At 38.8% G+C, this 13,023-nt stretch overlaps 1 protein-coding gene across 1 annotated transcript in view; it reads right to left on the minus strand.

The window, feature by feature from the left end:
* trip4 (thyroid hormone receptor interactor 4) overlaps nucleotides 1-13,023 on the minus strand; it is a 73,760-nt gene that overhangs the window by 30,163 nt on the left and 30,574 nt on the right. The gene's annotated exons all lie outside the window — the stretch shown is intronic.

The following is a 13,023-nucleotide window of genomic DNA, read 5'->3' on the forward strand; positions in this document are numbered from 1 at the left end:
GCTGCTGCCTGGGCTTTGCTCCCCTCTCCAAAGCCTTCCCCTCATGCTCGAGCATTGTCTCTTTCTTTCCTCTGCCCTCCCCTGTTCCCCTCTCTCCTGCCTCTCTCTCACTCAACCATTAATTTTTAATCACAACTTAAATGGCTGCCTTGGCTGCGGCTGTGGGGGCAGCGAGTCAAGGGCTCTTGCCTCTGGTTACAAAGTAGGAAATAAATTTGAAGAGATCAAGCTAAACATAGAAAGAGGGAGAGGGCTGACTCGGGAGAAACGCGCGGGCAGGCAGGAAAAATATCAACTTGCTTCTGCCATTACTGCTTAATTAGAGTTTCAAGTCTTTCATCTTGGGCTCTCCATTGCGACTGCTACAGGAAATTGAGATCAAATTAAGATAAAGAATTGGATTTTTCAAGGGTTTTTTAGGGGGCCCATGAGAAAGTGAGAAGGAGAGAAATAAGTGGATTTAGATTGTGTATATAGTCGTACAGAGAGCTTTCAACAGTTAATCCATTATAGAACATTAGTAGGCAACAACCGGAAGTCATTTTTGTTATGCAAAAATTGCAAAAGGATTACTAGCAATTAAGGTTGTCAAAGTTGTCGATACTTTTCAATACCACACGATACAATCTCTGAATTAAATGAGCAATAGTACCATAAAGACTTGACATCTTCAGTCATACTTTTAACCAAAAGCTGCCCGAAGCGAAAGGGAGAGACCACTGTCTAAATTGCACAAATTTGTTGGCAACATATTTGTGAAAATTTAGACAGTGTGCAGTGGCCAGCAGTGTTTGGTAATTAAAAACATTCTAAGTTTCTAGGACTGCTAATGTTCTTGCCAGGGTCTCCAAACTGGTATCAGTATCTTTTGGACATGTGACAACCCTGAAAACATTTTTTTTTTTAATTGTGAGATTTTCCAGATATTTTTATTTTATTATTTAAAAGTAAAGTCTATATTTTTCGTTTAATTATGAAATCCTTACAAAACACCTAATTGCACATTTTACATTTATTTAGTGCATTGCTGTTATATGATGTAATTTCTTTTTATTTTGTTGTGTGTATTATTTTTATTATTTTTCATTCCCACTAAGATTGATGCAAAATGTAAATACAGAACCCAGGTTATGTGCTTTTATTTTTACCAATAAAAAGTAACAAGCCATCTGAGAATGTAAACCAGGGCTCAAGGATAAAGCAAAGAATATTCTTCATTTTTTTGACATCTAAAAGACCTTCCAACAAGCCACTGACCAAGAAAATAGTCAGTAACTACCATAGTGAAATTGCAGTGCTAACACTCAGCTGAAAACCTCCATTATACTTGGAGTGTAAAAACCCAGCCTACAGTAGGAGTATATAAAAGGTTGAACCACTTATTCATGAAGGACACGGCTGTGTGGATGTTGTCAGTGAGGTGGCAGCACTCAGGTTTTCCCCTGCATTATTTATTTTCCGTATTGGGGTGGTCTGACCCGCTCTTGTAATGAGAACTAGAGTCACGGTCTGTTTGGAGTCCCGGGGCAACGCTGTGCGACCGTGTCCCAGGATCACTGCTCAGCCACACAGGCCTCCACACAGCCGCTGTTTTCTCAGACTTCACTTGGACTGTAAAAGTCAAGCCCTGTTGACACATCTGTGCTCTCTCTCCCCGAGGCTAATGGCTTTTACATCTGTCTGCTTCTTTTCAGGGGGAGAGGAAAACTACAGGAATCAAATGCTCTTTTGAAGGCAAAACGCTGACAGCTGATGGAAAGCTGACAGCCTCCTCGGAGGGAAATTACTGCTGTTGCACAATGAGATGGTAACATTGGTTAAGATGTGTTTTGAAAGAAATGTTGACGGCCTTATGGTAGCACTGTGTCAATGTTATACTTAACACAACTGTGCGTTCCACAGGCCACTCCTTACATTATTAGTTAAAGTCATAATCATATGAATGTGCCAATGCAAACAATTGTTCAAGAATGACTTCACCCATGCAAAAAACTGACACATTTCATACTATGGTTAAAATGTGCTTTGCAGTTAGATGGAAAAAACATCCCCTGACACTTTTTAACCATCTTAAGTGACTCATTGACCGTGTCTAGTTTAACATCCTCACCTCAGTCAGCCACTTGAACTTTGTTAATAATCCACCTATTGAGCTTCAATTCCTAACACAACAAATTAACAAAGTCAGGGCAGCGGGCTGACTGTGCTCACGTTAACTAGCACACCTCTCCCAATCAGCCGAACACACACAAACGCAGACACACACACACAGGCAGGAGTAATCTCTCCCCAATCAAAGACATCGATCACACTGCAAAGCACATCTGTCTGCACCCCCCCCCCTCCCCCCACCCCTCAGGGCTGACCCAGATTGATTACTGAGACAGGCTCAGGACAGAGACAAAGACGAGGGAGAGAAAAGATGGACAAAGTGGAGAAAACAAAAGGATTTGTGGGAATGAAAACAGAAAAACGGATGGCATGCAACATAAGGAACCAGTCAAATAAAGAGATGAACCAGATGTGTTTTTTTGTATCACACTTTTCTATTTGCACATTGTGTATGCAGTGAGTGACATACAAAAAAAACCCAACTAAAAAGCTCAAAGGAAACCACAAATATGAGCCACACTGACATTCTAGCTGCAAGAACAGGGTGATAGAGGAAAACCAGCACGGGCAGTTTATGAACCGTGTGTTTTCATTCATGTACTCTGACCCATATACTGTAAATAAAGAATAAGACCACAGAAAAAGAACCAAACATGAGCAGCTGAACATTCAAAATGCAAAGGAAGGATCAGCCGTCTTCTTTATAACCTGTGGTAAGAAAACTACTTTTTATGGCCAATGCCTGCATGTGAAAAGAGAGTTGTAACTTTTGTTGTTTCTCTAAAGGAAAAAGAAAAATGAATATCACTTGTATGGTCCGGATATAATGTGTTTCCAAAGCTGTTGTTTTTTAAATCTGCTGTGCTGAGTGCATGAAAAAGGCATTACTTGCCGTTCTACACTTTCATCCACGATATATTCCTGGAGACTAAATCAATTTGAACCTCGAGGGTAAAACCCCCGCAGGCATCCTCAAGAAAACTGGGTTGTGCAACAATACAGAAAAACATCCATACCTCACCAGAGGAGTACGCCGCTCTGACACATCTATAGTATATTCATAAACTCCTCGACACAGACGATTGCTGTTTAAAGAATAACTAAATCTTCTGTTAAGTAAGGAGAACATGCCATTGGTGCTTGAATGTGACATATAACAAAGACCATAACACGTCAAAGGCTGATTGCTTTGACTTGTGTAATGGTGACTGATAGCAGCAACAATGCTTAGTTAAGATAAGGAAGGACAAATCTATTGCTGCAACAGAGGGCAATTTCTTTACACAGGACGTTCAGTTCACCCCTTCACAGAGATGGAGAACCAAGAGGTTTCATTACCAAGGGCAGCTGATAAAACCATTGGGCTCAAGTGCAATCAAATACGTCAAAGCTCTCAGGCAAAGCAAGTCTCCATTAAAGCTACAAAATAATATCAATTCAATACTATGACATTTAATATCTAAAAAAAAAAACAGCCTGTGATCTATCCATAGATCTACGTTAAAAGGAAATGATAATCATGGGATACAGTCATGATTTTTTAAATATTCAAGTCAGTGCAGTACTACGGGCATGTTCAAGTTAGTGCGTCATGCTGAGACATTGTTGATCTTTTATCTTATCTTCAACACTTTCTTTAAAGCTGATGACAAACGACCTTACACCACCTACAGGCCTGTCTCATTGCTCTATCAGTTCTCTGACATATTGGAAAAGCTCTTTATTAGAAGGTTGGATGATTTCAGTGAAAAGCATCATTTACTGTCAGATAATTGCCAGCCGATGTTTCAGAGCAAATAGAACGACATCAATGGCATTAAAGGCAGACTATGCAATTCTTTGATCCAGCAGATGTCGCCCTTGAGCACCAGCATGAAACCAAAACAACTTGCGCTGCATTGTTGTGTTAGCATGCTAATGCTAGCGATCTTTATCATGCCCGTATCTTCACACTCCATGTAAATTTACACGAAATCACTGTGATCTAAAAACGCAGTTAAACAGTGAGTACAGTATGTTATTCTTCTTTTCTCTAGTCCCTCAATTAAACAACTTTTATACGCGAGGGGATGAGCCGGCCGGCCATCCCGGCGATGTAAACAAAGTGAAGTTACGGCTCGGAAAGCTCGGAAAACATCACAGACAGCGGGACTCGGGTGTTACACCCATTGTAGACAGTCATGACTCACAGAGTTATTTTCAGAGGATATACTTGATTTCTGCTACATTTAAGTGTGAAAAAATCGCATATTCAGCCATTAATGGAGTTATAAGAAGAAATCACTGGTTGTATTGATAATAAGAAGTATGAAATAGGAGTTTTTATAGATTTAAAGAAAGCATTTGATACCATAATCCATGACATGTTACTTAAAAGAATGTATTGGTATATGCATGGGTGTGTATTTGACTTCCAGAGCTTTCGCAGCCAGCCTCAAGTGGACAATCAAGGAACTGCAGGTTTTTGCACTTCTGATTTGTGTTTATTGTTCAACACCAGAGGTTAGCCGCTTGGTATACATTATGTGCAGTACCAATAACTATAATTACAATCAACTACTAACAGTCTGGCGAAAGACTTGAGAAAGGAGAATGGATTTGATGTGAAGACAGAACGTCTTTAACTACAATGTTAGCTGCGCTTTCATGCAGATGTTTTTTTTTTTTAATCCAGATTAATTAAAGTTAAATCTGCATCATATTTAATCCCATAAATTCCCTGACTGTTTCACATCCAATGCATCTCTTTCATTTTCACAGACCATTTTTTAGCACACAATCAAATCCCTCGAACACACCAGAGGACAAACAGAAACAAGTAAACGTACAGAATCAAAAATCTGGTCCCTTATTGATAGATTCTGTTATCGAATGCGGGGTCTCTTTATAGAGCTTAACGTTAAAAGTTTCTTCTACCTGCATGTTAAAAACCAAATTGTTAGATTGACTTTCATTTTACAATGTGTCCTGACTGCTGCTTGTTCATTTGAATAGACAACTTTTACAACAATAAAGCAAAAATACTCTCAGTATTAATGATTGCCAGTAAACGCTATTTAATTCAGCAAGCATGTGTTGTTACTGAATCTGTAAGGATGAGCACATCTAGTAGGCAAAGTTTATTGCTTGGGGCTCCTTTCGCTCCCCTGCCTGTGTGCTCTGGTCTCTGCTCAACAGCTCAGCTCTCCCCTCTCTCGTCTCTTCTCCTCTGCCCATTAACCGGCTGACAGATCAGTAATAAACACAGCCTGTCACCTTCAAGGCCTGCCTCTCATTTACTAGAGAACACATGAAACCCCGCTAGCTCCTTCCCTCTCTATCTCTCTCTCTTTTCCCTTCATCCGCCGGGCTCATTGGAGCTGAAACCTGATTTTTGGCCGTGGCCGCCTTCAAGGCAGCAAATTCTCCTCTGCACCCAGATAGTCGTGAGAAAGGCATGAATATTAAATGGGAAATCCATGAATAAATAACCAAAAAAAAAAAAAGGACTTCCGTGGCTCTAACCTCTTTCTGTCTCCCAGCAGTAGATGACAGGGGAAGAGTGCAGGGGAGAAATAGAGGAGAAAAAAAACATCATGGACACCTCAGGAGAGAAGGTGGACATTTGTTTGGTAATTGGCTTTCTCTATTTGCAATCCCACAGGGCTGCGATTTCACACGTAAAACAAAGAGGTAATCACAAGGTAACAGTGCAGCCGATGTTTAGTTGAGCGGACCTGGAATGCAATATTTTCACTGGGAATATGATGTGTTATTTCCATATGTGGAGCAAGCTAAAGGATAAAAGCCATACATATTGCAACAGCTTGATAATGTATGCGTGGAAAATGCAAATGACACTTAACACAGAGCTGGGAGTGCAATGTGTACAACGGTATGATGTATAAGCATAACAAATAAAGAGAATCATTTATTTGTGATACACACTCACTAGTCCCCTGGCACGAGGCTCTTTCACAGGAATAAGTAAATATAGATTATTTTTTGCTTAAAGCCATTCCCATAAGGGTCCTTAGAATGTATTGTTCTGGATATCAGTGGGCAGTATTTATCAACAGAGCACATGGAGACAAAGCATAAGACAAGCAGGCTACTTATAAATAAACTACAATGTGTTGCTGCTGGGTCTGTGTGGGTATAAGTTACAAATACTGTAAACGAGGTGTCATAAACTAACTATTAGAAAAAACAAGTAATGGCATCTTTCTACTAAACTGGATTTGAACAGTAAAAAAACCCTCAAAGGTTTAATGGCAAAAATATAGCCATTAAATGTATTTCAATTTGCACACCTTTTGCTGCCTCCACATTAAAATAACAATAAACGCAAACAAACATTGTACATGACTCATATTGCACATGAAACACAATGACCAAAATCATTGTGGCAGTGAGTGTGAGCTGAAGTTCATAAATTAAGTGTTGAGTTTATCCCCAACTGTATCCATGGCCGTCTACTACACAAACTGGACTGATGTGTTTATTAAGCTTTAGGGATCAAAGACAGTTCAAGCGGGTGAAAAACATGTAATGACTCATAAATCCGACCGGATATTCATCTGACTGAGGTCACAAGATAAAAGGAAATGAATGATTTATTTTGTTGTGATTTTCTCCCAGAACCGACAAGACAAAAGACATGAAGAATGTCCTTTAGTTTGACAGAATTAACAGCCACTGTCCTATCAGAGCTTTTCAATATATAACTGAAAGTACATGTACGTGCATTAAGGATGTACAGTAGTTTTTGAAAATTGGAGGACTTTTATAAACATTATTAAATACAGCCTCAATCAGTAATGGTCAGAGAAATTACAATTCTAATGGTATGTTATACTTGACATCTACACATTGAACATCAGTTAAAAATGTGATGCCTGAGGAGCAGAGGTGTTTGGGTAATAAAACATTTTAAAAGTGTGAAAAAGGGGGAAAATCCAGGAAAGGGGTTGGTATTAATAAATGTTAAGATGGTGTTTAAAAGGGGGCTGAAAAATGCCTTAAATCAAGAAAAGATTGCGTGAAGAAATGGAAGAAAATGACATCGGGGCCTGAGGCGTCAGGAGAAGTACTCCCTCGACCTTGAGGTCCTTTGAAATGACTCCACTCTCCAGTGATTTTGAGATAATATATGTCAATGGCTTATGCTACCAGAGATAAAAAAAAAAAAAAGATTCCATTATGACCTGCTGCTGGAGCTGTATTTTTCATCTCAGCAATTATATCCATGCCTTCCTTCCCTGTACTTGGATCAAACCTCAGAAAAAAAAGAACTCTTTTGTATCTGCTGGAGAACCATCGGAGTGACTAATCTTTGTACAAAAAAGATAAGCCAATACTCCAAAGCCCTGGCTGGATTCATATAATATCACAAGAGTGATACGCTCAGCAGCAGGCTGGAAGACGAGCTGTGAATGACCTTTTCTCTCTCTCTGAAAGCCGTTAAAGGACCCTCTGTTATGTTTCTATAAAAGGGTGACAATTACGGCTTTTCTTTCCTCACTTTATGTGGGAAACACTGGGTGTGATACAAAAGATTAATTTACACGTTTTCGCTCGAGAGTGAATATTTTGGATTTGAAAAACCTCAAGAGATTTTATAGATGAAAAACAAATTATTGTCATAATTATCTAGCATTATCCTGAAGCCTGACAAATTATTCAACAATGGATCAAAATATATGAAATTACTTGAGTTAATCACCTTTTAAAGTGTGAACAGATTCAGAACTATGGCTCTTCTTAGACTAAGTGCTTTTGTTGTAGTGCTAGTACAAGCTATTTTGTATGTTTACGTCTTGCTGGATAAGCACTCTTAAAACAAAGCTTTAAGCAATTTGATTCACTCATGCCACATTACTCAGGGTTTGCACCTTTCATGCTTGGAAGGAATATGATTTTAATTCTTTAGAGGCATTGGAAGGTCACCCATTATCCTCAAGTTACTCAATGCTGTTCTGCAGAACAGCGACAAGCAACTTCAGGCTCTTTGAGGTTAAACAGTCCAAGTGTCATGTTTATCTAAAGAGTTGTGAGTATTGATTCAAAGTTCTGAGGATATGAATACCAAGAAGAAGAAGAAAGGATGAAGGAGTGAGGAAGAAGAAGAAGAAGAAGAAGAAGAAGAAGCAAGGATGAAGAAGAAGCTAGGACGAAGAAGAAGCAGGGGAAAAAGAGGAAGACAAAGTCTGTATAAAAACATTTTTTTGAAATGTAAAAAGGAAAGATGATGATGAAAGGAACAATCGATCTGCAGGACAGTGAAAAGACTCCCAACAACACATTAAAACTTCCTGAAGTAGTCAGTCCTTAGATTTAAATTACAATACAGGCTTTGTTTCCCGAAAAAGAAACAAGGTTCAATTTGCAGCAAAGAAATTCCACGGATGGATCCCTTCATGTCTCGAAATTCAAAAAAAGTGTCCACTGTATGCGGTCCTCTTTTTTTCTCTCAGACAAAGTAAGAACAACCTCTCCGTTATATTGAAAAGCAGTTGTCATGGTCTGACTTGGATAAAAAAAATGACAAGCTGATATCGAGAAACTGTTATCAACATTATCCAATCATGTACTCACGTATAGGAATAGAGCTTGAAAGGTAAACTATGTATTAAAGCTCATGAGAAGAACTTTTAGTTTTGCGTTGGTTTTGGCGCCCCCTGTGGACACAAAGGTACTTCTTATCTCTTAGCTGATCCTGTCCTGTACATGTGGGAGTTGTGTTTTCTGACATGAAAATATCATCTTGCTTCGTGTAAAAAGTCAAACGCATCACTCACTGTGACCATTTTCTGTGCAATACATAAAACAATTCAGGCTTTTTCTCCAGCTTTTTCTGACACCTACCTGGCACGATTGCAAGCATTAAACATGACAATTTAGAGATTTGCAATCTGGTTGCTGTAGGTCTTGTTTGCTGTTGTAAGTCATACAGGGAGTTCGGTATTAATATCAGTCTGTTTCATATGGCCAGATAAAAACTACTCACAGGAGCTTTAAATAAAAAACAGGAAGTTTAGGGTTAAGAGCAGGTTTGGCATTTTAGAAAAGAGGTAACAAAGACCACATGCAAGACAATGTCTTAGACATAGTGATGAATGATTTGTTGTTCACTTCTGTAGATATGGACACAGAGCATCTCCATACAGAGGATGTCAGGCTATTCGAAACATCAGGGAGGTAAAGGATAACTATAATGAAGAGAAAAAGGAACTGTGGGTTCATGTCAGAAAGCCAAATAGCTTTCAACATGCAGACTGACCTTCAGCTTACACAGGAGCTCTCACACACACACACATACACACACACACACACACACACACTGATACAAACGCTCACAGGATGTGACCATAAACCATAATGGACCTCCCTTATTACAGCGGGTGAGCCTTGGCCGTGTGCCATTTTAAATGTCACAGACTCCTCCACAGGGTAATGAATGATCAACCAGAGTTTGCATCCAGAGAAGCTGAGCATATTACCTACACGCTGTATAACTGGCTGGAGAAGGCTAGTGACACATTGTTTGATTATTGTGAAATGCAGCTGATTATGTTAAACTACATGTTGATGTGCTAGCTCTCCTCTGCTTTGTAAAGCTGCCGGCTGCGATGTGTAAAATTCTATGGGAGCTAATGAAAAATAAATAAATGTAAGTGTCACAATTTTATGTTTTGTGATCCTTTATTGACTCCACAAAAAAAATATTTTTTTCTTTAGAGTTTGTATTGAAAAATTTTTCAATTCTCAAAGTTGTATTTTTTTTTGGCAATTTTTGCCTGTATTAGATAGTACAGTTGATGAGAGACAGGAAATGTTGGGAGTAGAGAGTGGGGAGTGACATGCAGCAAAGGGCTGAGGTTGGACTGGAACACATGGCGGCTGCGACGAGAGCTATAGGCCCCGTACATGGGACGTACGACATAACCACGATTTCTTTATGTCTTAAATCAAAATACACTGATTCTTTTGCTATTATTGCACAAAATGTAATTGCTATGATGTTGGATGTCGGCACTGCTTCTTATAACAATTCAGATTCTTATGTGCTGATTGCATTAAAGGAAACTTTGTTTTTATCAGATTTTGTGCAGCTTGTGACATGTTACTTTAATTATGACAGCTTTCTTAAAATGAGATAAAAACAAATTTATTCCCAGGCATTTTTATAAACTTATGGCAATATATTAAATCTGAACACATGTCAATCAATTCAGTTAGTAATCAAGTACTAAAGTCTCCCTATACATATCACCAGATTATAGTCAATACACAGCCTTTAAACTGCACGGTCAGTAAAATAAAGTGCTCACAAACATAACAAAATATCAAGATTGTGGCATCAGTTCAGCTTCTTCTTATTTGTTTTGCTTGCCAGTAAAGTAATCAAACAATTCCCATTCATACAAAAACACATGATGCTTCATAAAGTTGTCAAACAGCTGTTAAACAGATGTTAAATGTTCGACTGAAATGTAGTTGTATTATATCTGATGTTTGTGTGACACTGATATAATAAAGGGGGTTTGTAGCAGTTATCTGTTAGATTTTCAACAGGAACCCAGGAGAATCAGTTGTTGCCAGGTAACAGCTAATGGCAAAATTTAAATAACTAATAAAACGTAAAGATTGTGACTGAAATTCCAGATGACATGTGACAGCTGGTGACAAAAGCTGGCCATTTTTCTAAACATGAGTGTTTACAATACATCCTGGTATTTTCTAAAAATCAATGCTTTGTGCTTTTGGTTGGTTACAAGCTGATATATTCATTAAGCCTCCCACCTCCTCTTTCCCCTACATGATTATAGAATTTGCTTAATGAAAGAATCAATCTCAGCAGCCTCACAGTGCTAATTTTACACATTACCAAAGACTCTATCAACTACATTTATGTCTAACACGCTAATGAAAGAGCAGCAGTTGTCTATGTTATGTAATAAAGCACCGAGTCTGCTTATTGAAAAATCAGACGACTGTACCTCTCTGCTCATTCTGATGAGGCATGAGATGGTCTGCGATGTCAGTGACAAGCTGATCTTGTCGATGTAAGCTGCTGCGGGAGCGAAAAAAAGAAAAATCTTGTGCTAAGCCCCCTTGAGTAAGATGAGCGCCAATGCCTTGACCCGTGTGATGCTGTGGGAATTGAGGTGGAAGAGGGGCCGAGGGAGCAAGAGAGTGAGATAGTGCAAAGGCATCTGGTGACAGGATAAGAATAAGACACGCCGGACTGTGTAGATCCAGTGGGTCAGGACATCCAGTCCAAGTACCAGGCTAATATGTACAACAGGGAGCATGTTGGGATCAATGTGCACTACATGACAGAAGTAGGCAGAGCTGCTGCACACATGCATGGGGTGAAGACCAAATGCAATGGGACATATCAATGAATCCAACATCTCAACATCAGTCTACTGTGAACAGAAATGATCACAGCAGTATACAGATAGACGTTTTCAGCCTAGAGGTTTTCAGTTAGTTCTAAGAACTAAAATCAAAGGGATTTTTTAAGATCCTTTTTTTTAAGTTGGCGCACAAGAGGAACCATGAGAAAAGTTTTGCACAGTTATTAGTCCACAGGAAAGTGTTTGTTGATGGTCTAAGATGGGAATATGTAGTACTGGCAACTGCTATTGTTAAAACACAATATGACAGCTTATAGAAGTAGCTTAAAAATGGAACGAAACAAAGAAAATTATATCAATAAAGTCTGCATGTATCCTTTCTGCAAGCTTCTGCAAGCTGCAACACACAAAGAGCACACATCTCTGACCAAGTTGTTCTTCTACCTCTGGTTGTGTTGAGCCAACTGCAGGACAGCTTTTGCCATTTGAACATTACTTTATGAAGTTCTTGGGGAGCTCTCCAAAAGACAGTTCCCAAAACAGCTTGGTCTAAAATGACCCATTGGTCATGTGTGTGAATTTGTTACATTCTGTAGGAAACGTATGACGCTAACTGTTAGTTTAATGAGAATAAGACGAGCGGTCTCCAGGCTGTAAAGGTTTTCAGAATATTGGTGGTGTTGGAGGAGGGGATGGTATATGTGAGCATGTCTGGCTGAGTACAGAGTAAGCATCATATTACACAATCCTCAGCCACAGCTGACATAAAGCTGCAGGGCAGCTAGACAATAAAGGAAATAAAAAGAAATGTGCTGCATTGACATATTTCTCTACAGGCAACGACTTGATCAAACTGCCACTTGTTCAGAATAAAAGGTGTCTAAATGGAAAAACAGATGTAGTGATTTCCAAATAAACTGTATAAATGCAACTTAAAGAGAACAAAGCCAAAGAGTTAAGGCTTACTTGAGTTTTTAATCTTCTTTCTGTGTTTGACAACCTCTCCAATTCGTCCAGTTTGTAGAAAACTTTGAGTTATAAAAACTGAAGAAGAAGAAGGTGTCTGCAGGGACTGCTCATTGAAAAATAGAATCCAACTTAGACCTTTGTGTTCATTCGACAAGAGAAAGAAAGTTGCAGATTCCTAAAACTACAAGCTACTGTAGGTTTAAATAATGGAGGTACAGTTTTCCCTACAGCGGTCTTAACCCACAACATGAAGCCTGGAACAATGTGTCAGCATGTTTCACTGAGTTCTGTCTTTTATTCAACACTATTTTAGAGCCAGTTAGAATGAACTGTAGAGACAATGTAGCACTGAGGTAGAGTGAAAATGAAAACAAAAATGGCAGGTGTAACTAGCGTGTTTTTTTTTTTTTTGTTTGAAACCTAACTAAAGAATTGTGGCTCTGCATACATTTTTTAAATTATAATTTAAAGATTTGAAGACCTCTTGAACCTTCAAAAATAAATAATTGAATCTCTCTCCAATACCTGCTTACATACCATGTGTCATTGTTCAGGTCATTTGCAAACCTTTTAAATATTTTACAATTTCCCTCATTTT

This window comes from Labrus mixtus, chromosome 1, assembly GCF_963584025.1.
Source record: "Labrus mixtus chromosome 1, fLabMix1.1, whole genome shotgun sequence".
NCBI classification, from domain to species: Eukaryota; Metazoa; Chordata; class Actinopteri; order Labriformes; family Labridae; genus Labrus; species Labrus mixtus.